The 17467-nt window shown below is 40.0% G+C and overlaps 1 long non-coding RNA gene across 2 annotated transcripts in view; it reads right to left on the minus strand.

The window, feature by feature from the left end:
* LOC148641473 (uncharacterized) overlaps positions 1-17467 on the minus strand; it is a 109363-nt gene that overhangs the window by 21146 nt on the left and 70750 nt on the right. For both annotated transcript variants that reach the window (XR_015929771.1, XR_015929770.1), the window contains exon 2: positions 180-284. This is a non-coding gene — a long non-coding RNA (uncharacterized LOC148641473). The remainder of the gene's footprint in view (positions 1-179; positions 285-17467) is intronic.

Below are 17467 nucleotides of genomic sequence, written 5' to 3' on the forward strand. Positions count from 1 at the left end.
ATCCACTTTCAGGACTTGTGTCCATTTGCTAAACCTCACCTCTTAAGAAATACTGACTTTTTATATTTTCTGCATTCATTTAAATTGACAAAGTTTAATGATGCTGCTGTGGCTCATAAGAAAATTCGGCTCTATAAAAGTTAATGGCATACGGCTACATTATACAGTTGAACACTTACAAACCGATTGATGACACTGGAATTGGAAGGAGACTTTGAGTCAAAACAGAATCCAACCGGAGTGTGTGAATGCTGTCTGAATGCCACAATGATTCCCTCTGTTGTCTGGAAGACAAAAAAGAATAATTCATTTTTAATAATTACTGTTGGAACGGAATGGCCTCCATTCGAGAGGGAGCAGTCCGTGTTTCAGTTTTAGCTGGTGCCAAAAATCAGTTTTAAAAACATCATTTGAGGAAAACGCAACCAATTCAGTGTACAGAGCAATTGGGTGGAGGCACAGAGATAGCGTGCTCCGAGCATCAGGGGTCAGGCTTTGCTGCCTGTGTGCTGGTTTCTGTCATGGTGCCGAGGCACAGCTGCAGCAGATGTCTGGGGAGCGTTATCTGGCCTGCCTTCCTCTGTGGCCCTTTCGGGGTCTCTAGTTCAGGCGAGCAGCCGGCTTCTTTTATCATGGAAGGCCTTCTATTGTCAAGAGGTTGACAGCACTGGGTCTGCTCCAGAGAACAGTCCAGCCTGCTGGACACTCAGAGGTCGAAAGAGAGGTCCACCTTGAGCCTTGAAGATGAATTACTCACAGCCTGTTTCCTTTTTAAAAAAAAAAGTAATTTGAAAATTTTCCACACGCCATTTCTCCTCCCCCCTCTTTTTGTCAGATCGGATAAAGAAAGAGACACACTTGTTCACAAGCGCACACGTTACAGGAAACAAACGCCAACATTAATTTAAAAATCCTAAAGGTGACCGTGAGGGTACTGAAGACTCTGATCTTCACAGCTCATTTATCTGAAAGGCGATGGACAGAACTTAACACCCTGACATAAAATCTGATTACTGCATATTTGCATGAAAATTCCATTAATATAAAAAGTAAAGTTAGGCAAAATCCTCCCTTCCAATTACCGGGAGATTATGCATTTATTGCTGTATTCAAACTTTTGCAAAAGGAGGACACATAATCGACAGGCATTAATTTTAGTGGTTTTGCACTGTCTGCCAAGAGAGCTACAGTATTTCTTGCAGAGCTGCAGGCACTACAGTCCTGGGCACTTGGATTAACTATTCCACTGCTGTCAGTAACCCTTTAAAACATCAAAGCAGGCAAACATATCTCAGAGATCAGCTCTTTTAGTGAGGACATTATTGCTAATCTGTTCTATTGCCCTACAGAGTATTCATGAATGGATCTCTATGATTAGTTTTTATAAATCCACATCACAGATGTGCGCTAAAAACTCCAGTTCTGAATGGCAATTTTCAGTGTATTGCTTTGTGGATTAAAAGATACGAGCATGCTCAAAGGTAATACACATACTTCATGACACAAACACTTACAATAATGAGGATAATATACACATCTCATCCAAGCCAAGGGGAGTGAAAACTTGAATGCCATCTTACTAAGAAAATTAATTCCTGGATTTATTGTTTAAACATCACCACCTAGTGCAGGTGTTTCCTGGTGCTGAGGACTCACACACCTGCTCTTGACTTAATTGAATCTTTAATTGAACTGACGTTGTTTAACTGGAACCTTTTTCAGCTTTTATTTTCTACTCAAACGTTGGAGATCTTAACTTACTTAGGAAGCATAATAGTTAAAAGGCAACCGCCAGCGTGTTTAAGAAGTGAAAACAATTAAAGAGTTAAAGTTAATCCTATTATTAGGTCAGTAAAAGGTTCAGTTATGTGACTGAGATCTCAGATCTCAGCTGCAATGAGAACCAGCAGGTGTGGGAGTCACCAGGATCAGTGCTGAGAATCCTTGACCTGGAGCTCTCCAGTAGAATTTAGATATTAAATTCTGTAATTTAGGATTCTGTTGGGGTATCTATCTAGGATGTCTACTTTAAAAATTGTATTGAAATAATTACAAGAATGCTGTAAAGCATTCTGAGAGTCTCTCCTAATTTCACACGAGTTTTCAAAGGTTTAACATGCTATTGGTGTTATTTGTAGCAACTTATACTGCTAACATTTCAGAGGTAATTGTGTTGTCCACTGATACTGTGATACAATGGTAATCACGTGTCTGGAGCGGCTGTATGTTAATTACTATCACCTGTATTCAATCAACAGTCTTTAAATCAGTCCGAACAGATGCCAACTGTTGAGTGTTAAATGCTATTTGTCTTACATAAAATCACGTGTGTCACAAGGCAAAATAACAATTTAAGGCAGAAGTAAGCAGGGAATCGACTCTTTTGCTTTCTCCTATCAGGACATTACTTAGTTTTTTTTAACGTTTGCACATTTCTTAAATAACATCAGACCTGAAGGAGGCTCAAGACCTGAAATGTGCCTCTTTTTTCTACTTTTCAGAGTGGAATTTATCTTGCAAATTGGCACTGCCCCCAATAAGATTAACCTAACAGGTCCCATCTTTCTAATAACCCACAATAAATACAAAAGGCAGGAATGGGGAGCTGATGTGATTATTGTATTATGGACTTCAAGTAAACTGTGAGCTGTGCCTGCAAAGGTTAGCATGTAACATTCTTCAGTGATGTGGTGTCGCCACATGTTGCAGTGTAAGTGTGTGCACAGGATCTTGTCTTACAGACCCTCCCAGCACACTTTCCTGAAGAATGCGAGAATCCGAAGGGCGTTAGTACAGATCGTCAGGCCATGCTCTGCACATCAAAGTAGCTGGCTCTGTCACCATGCTCCGAAAACGGTTTCAGGGCATAGCTTTCATTCCATTAGGCTTGGCGAGGCCTGCGTCAAGTCGTGTCATACAAATTGAGGGGAAACAGCCTACTGACAGACAGATGTTCACGGCGTAACTGTGCCGAAAAAAACACACGGCAGGAAAAAACGCTGGAGTCCTGCTGGACTAGAGGTCTGCTGGGATAGTAGATGTTTGCATTTTTTTAGATTGGCTGTTGATGTGCGGAAGAACAGGTGTTCTTAAGAGGCCCCGATTCATCATTATAAGGGGTTTCAGGGCAATGTCCCCCAGAAACATTTTAGGGTCTGTTACATTGTTTTGTTTTCAAAAGGAAGCCCCCTGTGCGTGCTACAGAACAGCAGTGTGAAATATTTCTGATTTCTTATTTTTATCCATTAAGTCGAATTCTGAAAATTTCTAGACTTTGTGTGCCTATCCCTGCTGGGCTGCAACAAGGAACTAATAGTGTTTCCAGTAATCTCCTTACAAACGCCTCGTACCCTGCCCTGCCAGAACAGTAACACACTATCAGTCTGCAAAAGCCTTCTGTAGCAGCCTGCTCTCTGGGATTTCCCCTGTAATAAACCAGTTTATCTCGAATTTCTGTATGCTGTAGCTGATTAGCAGCCTGCTCATTCAGCAACACCCCTGCATCTCTTATCAACAGGTTTTACACTGCTGTGACATCAAGTATGAAAGTTCCTTTAAATTCTTTTCAAACTGATGTCTGCCAGGTTAAGCATGATATACCTTCGAAGGTGTGCTTTTAAAGTTTAATCATAAACTAAAAAGTCTAAAACTAAGCTTATATAATTTCTTATTTTTTACATATTTATGTTACAATATTCTTTTTAGACATTATAATGCAGCTTTGTGCAACCGTCCTGTGTCAACCTTTTGATGTTTCATTTTAAGTCTTTATATTTATGAAAATAATATACTGTCGGCATATTTACATGGTTGTAAAAAGAGTGTGGATAGTTACTTATGTTTCGCAAAGTGGATATAAGTAGTATCCTGATTCAGCAAATGAATCAGAATTACAAAAAGCTATGGAAATGGTTTTATTTCCTGATTCTGATGGCTGTATACAGCCCTGTAACACAAACACCTCTAGATAATTTACAGGTAGATGGAAGCATTAGGTATTCCAGTGTATCCCTGTTTTACTTCTCAGTGAGTCCCCTCTTATCTATATAGAATCCTTATATACGTATAAGGATTTTCTACACCTGGATCAAATCTCTCAATCTCCATTAATCTGAACTAAAGAGACTGAGGTCCCTTAGTCTGCCCATTCATGCCAATCCCCTGAAACCAGTAGTCACCCATGTTGCACTTGTTTGAGCTCTTTCTCAGGCTACATCTTAATAGTGGTACAGTGATCAAAACTGAACACAATATTTTAAAGGGGCTCAGAGTGTTGCATTGAACGGCCAGTGCATAACTGTTGAAACTCTTTAGACTTGAACCTGTTCAAAGAAGTGAAATATGGTATAATCCACAGTTACCCTTTACGATATCCCTCAGGATTTTTTAAATGTGTTGTGACCCCTCGACAGGACACTCCAGTAGGAGAAACATAAGCGACGTTCGGCAGCATTTCCAAAACGTGTTTTGACATCCTAAGACAGGTGTGCTGCACTGAGCACCGAGCGCTTACCTCCCCAGTAAATATGAAATAATATCCTTGTGTAAAGTCATGCACTACTATTCTTTATAACATGATATAACCACTGCTGACTTCCTTGTTGCTGGGTGACCAAATGTTTTGCAACTTTTTTTTCAAACCCCTCCAAGAATTGCATCACTGAAATACATTCAAATCACTGCTACCATCCCTCCCCCCAGCTCCTATCTAATCCAAACCCCATCCCTGCTGGGATCCTAACTCGTTACTGCAAAAACGATCAATCAAAAGGGTGGATGGAGGAAATCTGTTGAGTCCTGTGGCTAGCCCCAGGAGTAATGGATTTTCACTGCAGAGGAGCTGGTGGCGTTTTGTACAGGGATGGATAATAAAAGGGCAATGCTCCACTGTGTATTTTAGAGCTAAGTGCAACATTAGGGATGAGCTTACTGAAAGGTCGTCTTTTTCTTGGTTTATAAATAGAAAGAGCTACATTTTTCAGCCTGAGTTCAAAGGCATCCTGGAACAGTTGCTCTGGATTAGGATTCTGATGAAACCAATCTTGTGTGTGAGGTGGCGCAGAACAAAATGAATTTCTTTCCAAAACGGTAATTGCATCAGTTGCATGATGTTTCATTAAAAAAAAAGATTGCAAATGAGCTATTTTGTCTGAACTAGGCCGGTACGCAAAATCAGGTCTCTATCATGACATGAGGCTGTTTACACTGCTGCAAAACCATGTGTCGGAATAAAAAGAAATGTTTTGCACAATTCGCACAGAAATTCTGAAATTCTGCTCAGAATGCAGGATGCAAAACAGTATGTAAATCACAGGTGTTTTTTTTAAATTAATAGATCGAAATAAATCACCAAATCCCATCTCTGAGTATCGGCAAAGTTACTGTACAATGTTTGTAATTACAGGGCTGCCTATAACTAGCAGTTTTTTTGTGCGTTTGCGGTGTTTTTGTTTGCTATTTCTGACTATGCTTTTGAGAAACCACTATTTCCAGCTCTGGACTCATCCCGTTTCTGATCTCAATGAACCTAGACACAAGAAAACTATGCTCCTCATTTAAACAGAGCTCCAGTGTGCAGGGGATGTGCTCAGATCCACTTTTTTTGTCCAAAGGAAAAAAAATAATAATAACCAAACTTGTGTTTCAAAGAATGTAATCGTGCACCCTGCCAGCAAACTGAGGAGCTGGCAGGCAGGGGGGGATCAGATTGATTTGGGTAAACTAAAGCTGTATGGGATGAGGTCACAGTGAAAAGAAGCCGGTCATTAGGAGACTAATGAGAGACAGCAGCTGCCGCAGACTGGACACCGTGCAGATGTGCAGAGCACCAGCGAGGGTCTGAAAACATAATTACTTCATATTTATATGAGAAGCACTGAGAGGAATCCAAGTGACTGCACAGACTGGACTCCCTGCCAAAGAATCCCTCTGGAAAGAAAGAGGCATTATTCTCCCGAGCAGTACCTGAAAAATACTCTGCGAGAAGCTAATTAGCTGTTGCAAATAATGAAAAGACTGTGTGGGGGGAAGGCTGATTTGCTGTCGATATTTGTTTCAATGACTCTGGTGTTTTCCCTTAGCAGCAAAATTATGGAAGCAACCCGCCCATCAAAAACAAAGACACGCATAACATTGGCTCTAGGATTATGTATACAGTTCCTCATTTAAAGTGTGTATATATATACATCTTCAACTGACTGAACATCATCTCCTTTCCCCATCTCATATAGTGGTCTACTACTCCTAAAAGAAGCTGGGATTTCTTTTGCTGTACCAATCAATATGATTTCTACACCCTGTATGTTGCCCCTTTGATTGAACATGAATATAGCAAACAGCTGGTAGAATCAATCACTTGCATGAATGGTTCTATTTAAACCAGATACAAATACCTGTGAAAGAGCTGATCAAGATGCCTAGAACTGCAGGTACCTACCAGTCCCAATCCTTCGTCTACAGTTAGAAGGTCTAAGAAGCATAGTCGTTGGAAAACACTTTAAAAAGCCACAAATGTGAAATACTGTAACTAGTTCCATTGGAAATTTATAAAGAAACTTATTATTATAACATCAATGGAATCTTCCAGTTTTAACATCTGCTCTGATGTGCCCTGTTTGTACACACAAAATTCATGCAGTCAAATGAGAATAATCTCACGTTCTACATAATTCAGTTGTAAAAATGGATGTAACCTTCAGGACAGGTTCTCCCATATTCCAGTATTGTCAAAAAAACAAGACAGAAGGTGCAACACATTCACCATGTGCAGTCGCTAATTAAAAAAAACGTATCTATGACAATGGTTAGAAACCAAGAGAAACAAAACAACACTTTTGGTTACAGGGTCTCCATCAGGCTGTGTGTTTTTATAGCCTTAATGGAAACCCACTGCACACAGATACAAACTAAACCGAGACATTGCAGACCACACGATAATCCCAGAAGATGATGCATCTGCAGAACCCTGTACTGTAGTTAACCTCCAAATCAGGTTAAGTCCATACTCCCCAATCTCAGGCTTGGTTTCTCCTACAGTAAGCATCTTACTGTGTACAAGCTGCATTCAAGCTCTAAATCCAGCTCTTAGTGTTGCTTCTGCAATTTATGCTATTCCCGAGGCAAATATCTGGAAATCAAAATAGCTCTGGACGCATGCGAGATCATTTTGTGTTTATTTGAACATTACACATCCTTCACCTTGGCTTCGTTCCAGTCTACCCAGCCAAGAGCCATTACTAAATTGCTTTTCCGGCTGTCTCTGCAGACAATTTGAATAACGAAACAATCGTTTCTCAATCGTTTAAAAAAACATCAAAAGAACAAAAATTAAAGTCAAAGCATGGGAATGGCATGGCGTTAACCAACGCTTTTTAATTGGATTGGTCCATTCTCTGGGTAAGAAGGGTTACAAACAACAGGAGCTCATTCAGCTCATCTTGCTTCTATTAGTTCTGCCTGGGTTAAATCCCACCACCCCTAGCCAACTGTTCCTTTATATCTAGTCAGACAAAAGTAATGGCTGTCACTCATACTCAGGTGAAAGGAAATGTCTCAATTCTTCCAGAGGGAAGCTGATTGTGTTAGACAAGCTGTGGCCCACGCTGAAGCAGTGCTCTCGGCACCTTGCCAGAACGAAGAAGTGTCTGAAAACAAACCAGACCTCTTTCCTGCAGCCCTGACCGCAGTCACCACCCCCTGAACCCTGCCTCTAGGTTTCGAATCCCGGCTGACCCCTTCCAGAGCTGGATCTCAGCTTCCCATGCACGGAATGGATGCCCTCACGGTTGAAGAAAACATGTGAGAAGCACCCTCAGGGACCATGTGCTGATCGGTCTCTGCCCCGCAGCACTCTTCAGGTGCTGCCAGGCCCAGTCTGAAACTGAAACTGGAATTCCACAAGGCTATCATGCCCTTTGACCCCAGCAGGAAGGGGAATAGGTCATTATGCACAAGCATGTGTATAATTATGTGTAAGCATTGCATTATTGTAGCGGCTAATATTTTAATAAGTCTGATTTTTAAAATTCTGAATTGCTTTCCTTCCTTGTTTTATATTCATATTTGGAATTTTCTCCACAGTCACATGAGGCTCCTTTGCAAAGGTTTTATGTTTTCTTATTCTCAGAATGTTATCACTCTAAGATGATGACAACTGTGCTCGTCTGATTTCTGATCTCCGTGAACCCAGACACTAAAAAAACTATGCTCCTCATTTAGACAGAACTCCACTGTGCATTGGACGTGCTTAAACACATTTTTTTTGTGTCCTGTACAAGTGCTTTGCTTTGCAAACCCATTTTATTTTCTCTCATGCTTTAAAAATAATTCGAGTGGGCATTCCACTGAAAGGAGGAATGTTGTATTTCTTCTAACTTTTGTGGTCCATTTTTAGAAAAAACAACAGTATTGCCTGTATGGTAACAATTAATTAATTCAGCAAATCAGAGGCAAATGTTGGCATGGTTTTACTTTTACCAACAAAGCAGTAGGTGTGCAACTATATGGCAATCTCATTAATAAAAATGAATGAATGGACATATAGAAACATACCATTTAATTAACTGAGCACAATATATTCATATACCGTCATTATATTGTTTTTAACTCATTAGTCCAATTTAAAGTTAAAAATAATGGGGCATGCTGAACCGACACCAATAGAGGTTATCTCAATGTACAAACATCAGTTTCTCCGATAATAGCATAACAATTACTTGCGGATGTAGTTTTCTATGATTATGAGTGATTACAATCTACCTGGATTGGTAGGGGTGACTGTATGGGTTCTGTTTGATTAAGAACTCGTGCTATGAAAAACATTTGTCAGACTGGAACAAAAAGTCAGCTTTGATTCCTTTGAAAGATCCAGCAAACTTTCAGAACATAAGAACGGTTTTAAACGAGAGGTGACCACTTGGCCCATCTGGCCCGTCTGACAGTTAGTAGCTTAGTGATCCAAGGATCTCATCCAGCTGTTTCTTGAGGGAAGCCAGGACGTCGACTTTAACCACATGACTGGGCAGGCTTTCTATACTCCCACAACTCCTTCGGTAAAGAAGTGTCTCCTGTTATCAGTTCTAACTGTACTTTTACATATTTCCCACTTGTGTCCTCTGGTTTGTGTTTCAACCACATGATTCATCTGGAATGAAAACAAAACTACTAAAAACGACCAGATACCTGTTGGCTCCAAATACCAATGGAAATTTCAGAGGATTGTTAAATAGAAAACAAATGCAACTACTGAGCAATTTATTTTTGTATTTTTGAGGCTGGGAGAAACTCCGGCAATCTTCTAGCATCGCATCCGAGCCCTGGAACCATCTCTCCAGACAGCTCTGACTTCTTGGAAATCTCACTTATCTGCCCTAATCCCCTTTCTATCTTCAACTACAGCAAATATACCATGGAAGGAAAATACAGCAAAAAGTCTTACCATAACAGCCTAAAGCTCCGTTCAGACACTAAGCACACAGAAGTAACTGCAGAATATATCTTCTAGACATGACTTTGGATTGCAGCCAAAGGAGAATCTACTATTATAATCATTACGCATGTTGCTTTATAGGTTTTGCTTATGTGACAAGTTGATCAGAAAAGCTACTTGACTGTTTTTAGCTATGGGACGGGTCGCTCTGGAATGTCTTATGCAAATAGACAAAAAGACCTGGACTCTTTTATTTCTGAAAGACACACAGTTTACAACATCTTCAAATGTGTTGAGAATCGGCCCTTTACGGATTGCTTCAATCACAGATATGAAACATGGACATGGAGTATCAAGTGGAAAATCTAGAGGAATTTAGTACTGGAAACAGGAAGTACTTTACGTGCAGAGCTGTGGGTGTCTGGAACGATCTGCCTGAACATTCTCAGATCCAGGACAACTTTGGGTGCGAGACAGACTGAGTGGCTTTCTCTCTCTTGTATTCTCTGTACTGACTCCTGACCCTTTTGTATGCACAATTTCAATTATTTACCTGCCCTGACAATACAGGATTAAAAAATAAAACATTGAGATCTAATACAGTCGCTCACAGGGGTCAATGTTTCAATTTTTGATATAATCTTCAGAATTTGAAGTTCTGAATTGGGATTTATTTGTTTTGGCAGCATGAGAATCCATTACATAGGGTAACATTAGGCAACAAGAATAGCCCACAAAAATCTGTAAGGTTCTGAGCAGCCATGTGCTCAGGGCTTGTTAAAGGGTGAATGAGGAAAACCAGAATTTGAAATGCCTTAGACTATTCAAAAGGGATAAGGGACATATTTAAAGAAACATCTCATTCAAGATCAGTGACCATGAAATGTAGGCTTTGAATTGGCAGCACTAGAAGCAAATCCCTCCGACAAAAACATCTGTGCTTGAACATTTATTTATTTTAAATGCATTTGAAAGGCAATAATAAAATTATCCAGTGGGAGGAAAGTCAGGTGGTTACTTTGTTTTTCCTTTACTTCATTTTTATAGAGTCTGACATGGTAGAAAGACATTTAATAGAGTCTCTTTGATGACTACAAAGCTTAAGTACAAGTTTTTTTTTAATTATTCTCAAACAGGTAAAGAACATCATGGACGAATGACAGTAGCAGAGGGTTACAGTTAATTGGCTTGTGGAAATGAACTGCTGCAGTGGGGTTTGGGATAATTGTAAAAGTACAAGCCAGTCCTTGTTTGTTTCCCAGCATCCACTCAGGATGAGGAGAAAGGATCAAAACACTTTTCTTTTTACACAATTTTCTCAACACTAGTTCCAACCCCTGACCCCAGGAGTCCTAGCACTAACCAGTATTTTAACCTTAACTCTGACCCTAGACCTCACTGCTTGCCTATATTTCTTTAAAGGAATGCCGTCTCAAGACCGAAGACAAAACTAAACAGTAGTTCTTATCAAAAAACTACCCTAAGCCTAACTAATTCTTACCCCATCCTTTACTATTTACCTAACTCTATGCCCAAGACTCTATCCCAGGAGTGGGCAGCCCTGGTCCTGGAGGACCAGTATCACCAGTATCTGATCAGCTGAGAGAAGCTGTTAAATTGGTCAAGCCAGTAATGAGCTGATTGAACTCAGGGTTCAGACCCAGGGTTGCATATTTGCTCCAGAACCACCTGAAACCTAAATCAAAATCCCACCTCAACCTAAACCCGAGCCTAAGACAAGAAAACCATCTTAATCTAGCGTTAGTCTTTGTCTAAACCATACCTGCATTCCAAACTGCATCGTTTGCTAGAGCATCAAAACTAGTAACAGAAGTCTGATCTCAACAAAGGTGCTGCACAGGAGGACACTGGTCAGCATGGCTGCTTCTCAGGGCTGGGTCCCAGGGTTCAATTCCAGACCTGGTGTGCTGTCTGTGTGGAGTTTGTATGGTCTCCCTATTTTGCCTGGGCCTCCCCCAAGTGCTCCAGTTTCCTCTCACAGTCCAAGAACATAGTGGTAGGTTAACTGGCTCCTGGGACAATTGGCTCTGGTGTGAGTGTGTGATGGTGTCCGTGTTCGCTCTGCAACAGACTAGTGTCCTGTTCAGGCCTTGTGCCTGCTTCTTGCTGGGATAGGCTCCTGCTCCCCCTCCACTCTGAATTGGAAGAAGCTGTTTGAAAATGGATGGGCGATCTAAACAAAAGAAAAATATCACATCCTCTGAGATTTTCTCTTTTTTTTCATGACGCTCACAAAAGATTATTTCTGACAGTGAAAAATGTCCCACTGGAATTTTAAACCAGGAAATTGCTTGTGTTCCATCTGTTTTAAACCCTGACAATTATATACCTATAGCTGAGAATTAGAAAACAGTTACAAGCACTGTATTTAAAAAAAGACCCATTATTTAGCTGTCCCTTTCAAATTAAGCAGTAGAAGGAAACATGACTCCTGTCACATGAAAATACACACCTATGGAAGCTGCATAAAATAAATCTATTTAAACAGTTTTTAATTTTGCGCCATTATATATTCTACATTGCCCATGAATGGCCTTTCTTTGTATTTTGCAAAATACCAAGAATTACATGAAGCAAGTATGGTTAACTGTCCGTTCAATTACTAATGAAAAAGATTAACTGAAGCAGTAAATCTAAATCTCACTCTGGAGTGTTTCCAAGTACATTTTTCCAGTGTCCCCATGCCCTTGTATAAGGGTGGTGAACAGAACATTGATTATTTTAGGAGTAGGATTAAAAACCTTTTAGGTCAAAAGATGGCATTTACAGCCTAATAAAACTCTTCATGCTGCATAACTGCAAGCTGTCATTATTGGATGAGCCACAATCTTTGACTACTCAAGGACGAGTGGAGAGCGCCTGATACTTTAACATCAAGAGTGACTTAAAAAATCAAATACATCTGTCAGTGGAGTTAGGAATTGGTTTATATATGCGATTTGATTGGTTTGTGAGCCTGCCAGCACCTGTTCTAGAACTGGCACTAAAAAAATAGTTTAAAAAATTACTAGTAAAACAAAAATTACAACTCGCTGTCTCGGGAAGAAACAAACCTCCAGATTCAGAGACAGTTTCTTCCCCCAAGCTGTCAGATTACTGAACTCTACCCCTGCCACTGACTAAACTCATCTACATTACTTTACAGACATTTTTTCTCTTCTCACACTGCTTGTCTGACTTACTTTTTACAGTTTTGTGTTATTTAACTTGTTGTTGCTGCTCTTCTGTGTTTATGTTTTGGTGATTCCTTAATGTCTTTGTATCGAAGCATACATGCAAATAAGCATTTCATTGCACTTGTGCAGATGACAATAAACTGAACTGAATCGTTCAGCGGCGAAGTCCTTATTAACAACGAAAATATTTATAATCTCTCTCTTTGCACAATTATTTTGGCAGTGAGATCAATGTTTGGGGGTCTCAGCACAGCCCCCATTAACAGTAGATGATATTCCAAAACACAACAACACTGTAAAATTCAGTACAAAATGGCAGAACTGGGTGTAGCTTAGTAACATTGGTTATACAGCATTTTATAAATGTATAATGTAATAAATAACTTGACAATTACCCGGGATCCACATGATTATCCCCTGGGATAGGAGATAATGGTTACCTGACTCATAATAAAATTAATATTCACTTCAGTGAGCAACCACAAGTCACAGATCCAAGGTGGAGCTGCAAGACTTTCCCAAAGTGTGAAGCCTCCAGGAGCTGCTAATGAGTTTGTTAGCTTCAACTGAATAGCATGAGGACAACCACAACTGGCAGAGACCTCCTGAGATCGGTAAATAGATGCCTAATGGGAAGAAATCATTAAGCTGCTGCTTGGCTTTTTCCCCTGAGCTGATCTCTCCATAGTGACCCTAAACAAAAGGCTGCACAGAAATAGGTATATTTTCACAACAGCTCCTTAGTGCTGACTGTTGTCTTTTTTTTAATTTTAGAAAATAGATACAATAATTTTAAATATGAACGTCATTACATAACCATCATTTTACAATACACGCTTGCAAATATATATCATACATGGACATTTTGCCTGTTCTTATCTTTTCCCTTAATATTTTACAATTATCTTACTGACTTCTAACCAAACTCTATATTTCAAAGTAAGGAAGAGATGCATACATTTTTTTTGAAGAGAGAGAAAAGTATGTAGATATACGTTCTTAATTCAAGTTTCAGTTAATTCTGTATCTCAACAAATTCAGACTTTAAAGGTTTTTAATGTACTTAAAACATCTAGACCAATATTTGACAAATGTGTTCATCTGTATTTGAAGTGAAAATATTAATTGTTCTATTAAATAGCTATATTTCATTAATTAACTCAATCCAATCATTCATTGTTGGTAAATCCAGAAGAAGCCACTTTCTTGTTACAGTCTTTTAACCTGCAGATAGAATAATTTCAAACAGATATTTACCTCTCAAGTGAAAACCTCAAAGATACAGAACCTCGAATGTAAAGGGTAAATTCCCTTCGAAATTCCCTTTATCCAGGGCCCCATGGAAATCCATCCAGAAAAACTTTATTTTACAGCACTCCCAGAATAAACAGTATGTCAATGATGACCTTCTTGGTTTCCACACTGTCTCCAATATTAAGTTTTTACCAGTATGGTCTGCCTTCTGCCTTAGTACCTTAATACACCTCCATTGAAATGTGCACATTTTAAACCACTCTTCGATTAAAATCCTAACTTGACTTTCTTTCACTCATTTATCTTGTACATACTCGGTAGAATGTAATTTAATTTTCCAAGAAAACCTTCTACAGTCGAGATATCCATAGCTAATTTTACCACCATATCAGCAATATCTAGTTCTCCCTTTTAATATCACAATTCAAATAGTGGTGCACTATATGTAGATATCTATAAAAATCGTGATTCTCCAAATAATGTCTCTCTTTAAAAAACGGACAATTTTGTCATTGATTTTATTCTATCGTACAAAACGTCATTATTCCTTTTGCTATCCAAACTTGAAATCTTATCCAATCTATTTGGTTAAAACTAGGCACACCATCTGAGTACCTTTACTGCAACACTTCAGTGTTACTCTTTTATAACTGAATTTCATATCTTTAGTTGGAGCTTTATCCATGATGAAGTATTTTAATGCTTCATGGGTCTAGATGTCAATTCTTAGCAACTACCCCGCCACCACTGGTGCCCCGGATGTAGCCTACTAGTTCTTGCCCATTCTTTGTCAAAAGTTAAGAGGTTACATCAGACCCTGTACAAGATGTACTGAGAGGCATGCAGAAACAACGCTAAACTCCAGGTTTGACAGCGCTTTTCTGCAAAGCCTAGACAGGCCCTAACCCAGCTGCCGTGGGCTGTAGCCGTCCAGCTGAAAAAGGCCAGGTGTCTCCCACAGTCCTCAGTGGGGAGGGAGGCTCAATGGGTTGAGGAGAGGCCGACCAGCAGAAGTAGTTATTGCTTGTAATTGTTATGGCTTGTGGTGACAGCTTTCATTTAATCAAACTACCTCTTGCCAATTGCAGGTCGAGAAAATAAAATAAAAAAGCAGGAGGAAGAGATAGGGTAAAGGAAAGAGAGGGGAACAGAAAAGAGAGAGAACCGGAATGTGGGACAAGCTAGCATTACCAGTACATTTGCACTAGAGTCACTTCGGCTGTCTTGTGAAGACTTGACTATCAGAGGTATGAAAATATTGGCGTGCACTGAAATAACTGTGGTCTGTTTGGGGAGGATAATTGCTGTTTTGTCTTTGAGATGTTCTGTTATTGTTTTAGCAGAAACCAGAAAACTACCCTCTGGGAGAAACTGATTTCTTTCTTTCCTCGGTTCCAGAATCCCTGATGTAGTGCCTGTAAACTGTTTGAGGCACAAAATACAAACAAATGCTGTTGTTAGTCATAGAGAACAGAGCAAGCACAAAATTCAGTTAAGAACAGAAAAGAAAGCTCTTTAATTGATAGCGCTGTTAGAGCACATTTACTTCCAAAAAACATTTCCTTTGCATAATAATACTCTTCAAACTATTTCATTGTAATTTCAATTGATGAATCATGTCTTAATTTCTGACAGTGTGTGTACTCCAATGGATCCTGGAAAATATCTTCTTAGTGTGCTTAGAATTCTTTTCTGGCCCATTTACTGCAAAGTTCACTGGTGTTGCATTGTAAATATTTAAATAAGGTATATACCAATTGCTGTTTATAGGGAGCCTGGGACTCACGTGGCCTACAGTTTTTGATTGCAAACATGAGTGGCTGGTTGTGTGCATCAATTAACCAGATGTGCAGTTTAATCACCCTCAGTGAGTTCTGAAAGGTCATCTTTCCCCTTCGGCAATGTGTTTTCCATTAAACCCTGCCCTCTCCAGACAACGCTACCTCCACTGACAAGCCCACAGAGAGATGAATTTGGAGAGCCCTGTCTAACCTTACAGGGCTCAACACAGCTCATCTGGTTCAGCTCCTGCATGGCAGCCCAAATGCCAGCCGCTGCTCAGCCAAAACTCTCAACGAAGCTACTAGCAAAGACCCAAACAATAAAAAAAAACTTTTTTAAAAACAAGGGAAATTATGCAAGTGTAATGTTGGGGGAAATTAATGTTAATTAAAAAGGTCCTTCTACTGATACATGTTTTTCATCACACAAGAAGGGGATACCTAAATACTGCGTTTGAAAACCATGAAAACCCAACTGTGGAAAAGTACAGATGCATAAAATTAAAAGCTGTGATTATTCACCCACACAAAATCACTTAATGTCCAGTGAGTGCAGGTACAGTGCTTAATTATCCAGACTCGTGTTTGCATAACTTGGCACCCCAGTCTTATTGTTTGTAAGCTTTCTCTGGAACAAGGCTTGCCAGTGGGAGTGTGTCTGTCCCAGGCGCAGAGTTTAAAGAACTCTCGTGTCCTGCCTCCATGGCTGTGTATTGATGAGGAGTCTTCAGTGGGATGAAATGCAGAGAGTGTGGGGCCATGCGGTCATTTTAAGTGGAAAGTTCTGACTGCCGCCTTCCCCAGTGGGCACTGCCTATTAATTACTTCCACAACCCTTCCCAGCTGCCAGGAGGGTGAGGATGAACAGGGTTGGGGATGAAAGGAGGCACTTATGCCCTAATTTCCAGGTCTTCCCATCAGTCCCGTTTAATTATTTTCATGGGGCAATGGTGGCAGGGGCTGATGGCTTCAGAGAGAGAGGGAAAGGGATGGAAGAGAGCCCAGGCAGTGGATATGACAATCCAAGAGGTCTGTGAGGCAGCATGACGTTCTGTCTTTTATTGCTGATCACGATGTCAGAAACTGAGTTACAATGGCACAGTTTTCATACAGTACCTGCCTGTCCCCAGAAATGGGGTGGGTGGCCTGTCAACAGTCTGAGCTAGAAATACAGGCTTGCTTGACCAGAATCCCTGAATTCCCGATCCCAAGCTGTAATGCTCTGATGTGACTGGGGATTCACGGCCAGGAAGGGCTACAGTTGAGTGAAGTTCCACTCCACTGCAATATTTTTCTGCAACCAGTTTTTTAATTGCTACTGTATATTGATCCTGTCAATTAACAGGTAAAGAACTGTGAGCTGGTTGCAATGAAATCCTGTAATGGGATGCATAAGAAGAGCCACAGGTTTTGTAGCCCTGAGGTAAGGCATGGTGGACACATGGGGATTTGAGAGCTTCAGGAGCATCCCAATGGGAATTGAGAGCTGTAATACACTGAGTAGTGATTACATTTCCTCACTGCTATTTGTTTTATATTGTTCAATAAAAGTTTGATGTGCAGTGCTGTTCATCACCACTTACAGTACTGAAAGTCTTGAGAGTTTTTTTAAATATAGATTTAAAGAAAGGTGTCCACAGATTTCTGCAGTGTCCCTATAGTGAATCTGCAAGTAGTGGTTACAGAGATCTGTACTTCTAACGCCTGCTGCTAAAATTTCAAATTTGTACTGGATCTCTGGGATCCAGAAAGGATGAAAAAGGTATATTATAGAAAGTAAATGGCATTTTTAAATTGGGGGCACAGCA

The sequence above is a fragment of the Lepisosteus platostomus genome, chromosome 24 (assembly GCF_059453375.1).
Source record: "Lepisosteus platostomus isolate fLepPlt1 chromosome 24, fLepPlt1.hap1, whole genome shotgun sequence".
NCBI classification, from domain to species: Eukaryota; Metazoa; Chordata; class Actinopteri; order Semionotiformes; family Lepisosteidae; genus Lepisosteus; species Lepisosteus platostomus.